The sequence below is a fragment of the Uloborus diversus genome, chromosome 4 (assembly GCF_026930045.1).
Source record: "Uloborus diversus isolate 005 chromosome 4, Udiv.v.3.1, whole genome shotgun sequence".
Lineage (NCBI taxonomy): Eukaryota > Metazoa > Arthropoda > Arachnida > Araneae > Uloboridae > Uloborus > Uloborus diversus.
The window spans coordinates 10260249-10263032 of record NC_072734.1 but is presented as its reverse complement, the minus strand read 5'-3'; positions in this window follow the sequence as shown (position 1 = coordinate 10263032).

Here is a 2784-nt window from a genome sequence, read left to right as displayed (position 1 = left end):
ACAACAACGTGCATAAAGTACAAATAAAGTAATAAAATAAAGTTAAAAACTTTGTAAACTTTATAAACGTTAAGAACTTTGTAAAAACTTTGTTTTTTAACTCTGTTTTATTACTTTATTTTATTACTTTATTTGTACTTGATGCACGTTGTTGTCATTTTTACTCATTCCATAGTAGAAAGTTTTCGACTGCTTTTTTTACAAATTAATGATTTTGTTTGAAAAATCACTTGATTTAAATAAATGATTTTTTATTTAAATCACATGATTTAAATCAAGGAACCCTGTTGTAAAGAAATTTATTCGGCTATGTTGCACTATTTTCTTCATTTCTAATTCAAAAGATAGCTCTGAACTTTAACGTCGTGAAATGGGCATTTTTTAGAACCCCCTTTATTGCTTCTTAAAGCTTTTTTTTTTTTTTTTTTATTCCTCCTAAACTTTTTATGGCAACTATTTTTAGTTTCAAAACCTGGGTCATGGCAAATGAGGTATTTTGTTGCACTTGCGGAAACAAAGAAAGAAAGCGGCTCTATTAATAAATAAGATTTATGTGTGCTGTGTGTTGCCAGTGAATACGAAAATAAATGAAAGTGAATTCTGCGTAAATTTTATTTACGAGCTTGTTAAGTATTTTAGTAGTATCTTTCATATCAAAGGTTGGGGAGAGTTTTGTCGGAAGGACAGAAGTTGGAAAAGAAGTATTTTTGGAGGACATTCCAAAAAAATAAAAAACCCATTTGCGTATTTAGATCTAGAAAATACAGAAAATCCTCTAGCTCCTAACCTAGAGCCTTTTTCTGCCTGCCAGTTTTTTGAATAAGGCGGAAACAATACAGACCTCTTTCCCTTTAGTTTATTTTATGAATTTTTATGAAAATATTGATTTTTTTTTTTTTTACTTTGAAAATTGAGGGTATTATTTTTAGCGCACATTTGCGTTAGGATCTAGAAATAACGGCAAATCCTCATTTCTAATCACCACTCCCACACCTTTTTTTTTAATAATTATTATTTCTTCCCATAAGTTTCTTTATCTTTACTAATAATAATACTAATAATAAGTCTCTCTGTCTGGATGTCTGTAACGCGCATAGTGCCTAGACCGTTCTGCCGATTTTCATGAAATTTGGCACAAAGTTAGTTTATAGCATGGAGGTGTGCACCTCGAAGCGATTTTCCGAAAGTTCGATTTTGTTCTTAGTCTATTTCAATTTTGAGAACATTTTCCGGAGCAAAATTATCATAAGATGGACGAGTAAATTACGAATCATGACGTGGAATGGGAGAGCGAATGAACATAGCCAATTGGCGAGAAATTCGTCATCCATTATTTGTAAATGTACAGGCGAACCGAATGACCTTTTAATTTTCAACTACGAGCAAATCCGTGCGGGTACCACTAGTGTTGAATAAAACGGAAATAATTCGTGCAGATTTTCCTCAAGTTTCGGTATTAAAGTTATGTGAAAATTAATGAGTGATAAAGCTTATGTCATTTGCATGCCATTTCATAAGAAGTATTTTAGAATTCGGAGATGTTATTTAATCTATTTATTAAATTAGCGTATTCTGAGCTAAACAAAATGCTCAATAAAACCCTATTTTTTTCCTCATATAACGTCGTTTAAAATCTTTCGTTTTTTCACTTTGAAACTTTGACCCAACTCCTGATTTTTTATTGCATAAGGTTTGCAGTTATGATTATGTGTCTGACCCGCGACATTCATCTCAATAATCCTGGGATAAAAGCAAAAGGGTTGAGCAGTGGGTACCACTGGTGTACATTAAACTAAATTCTTCTTTTCAAAAGTTTTTTTTTTTTTTTTAATTAATGAAAGGATGTTTGAAGTTATTCCAGGGTTCGTACGTTCCTTCAAAACTCCTCCAATTCTCCTTCATTTGGAAAAAATTTTTTGAAGGGCCTTTCAAACTCCTTCATTTTGATTAGAACTCCTTCAAAACTCTTTCTTTTTTAGTTGAAGACTGCATAGTCTTCCTCTATGACAGTAACTTAAAATACATACTTTGATCGACAACTTAACTTTGTCACAAGGGCGAAGGTATAAGGGTGATGAAGGGGTGAAAATATTACTTGATGACTAAGACATTTCATAATTGAAGTAAACCATGCTTAAATGGGGGCTTGACTATTTTTCAAGTTTTATGATTATTGCATTTCCTTCCACCACACTCTCAGCTGCAAAAGTCGATTTCTCTAATTATTACATAAAGATACATAAACAGATGTACTATATTAAGTGATTGTGTTGATTGTGTAGCAAATGGCAGTTATAATATTGTAAAATTGGTCATCCACAAGTGATGTCATGCCTTGAGGGGGAGACTGGGTCACGAAATTGTGACAAGGGGAAGAGAGAGGGTGACAAGAAGTGACATCACACTGTTATTATAACAATATGTTTATAAAAATGACATGTGACTAGAGGAGGAGTAAGATGAAGTGTGACACTTTGTGACAAAGAGGGTAGGGGGTCAAAGATGTTGAAAAAAAAATGCGACAACATTTAAGGACAGCCCATTAGTACGCACTCCTTCAAATCCTCATTTTACTCTTTCAAAATTCCTCCAAAACTCCTTCATTTAATTTTTGAAATTGAGTACGAACCCTGTATTCCCTTTTCTTGCGTTCTTGACCCCCCCCCCTTACATAAACTTGTATGATATACCCTAGTATTGAACAAAGTAAACCATTTTTTCTCTTATCATATTCCATTTTAAGCTATTATGAAATGAAAATACGAATTTCTTTTTTGTAGGAAC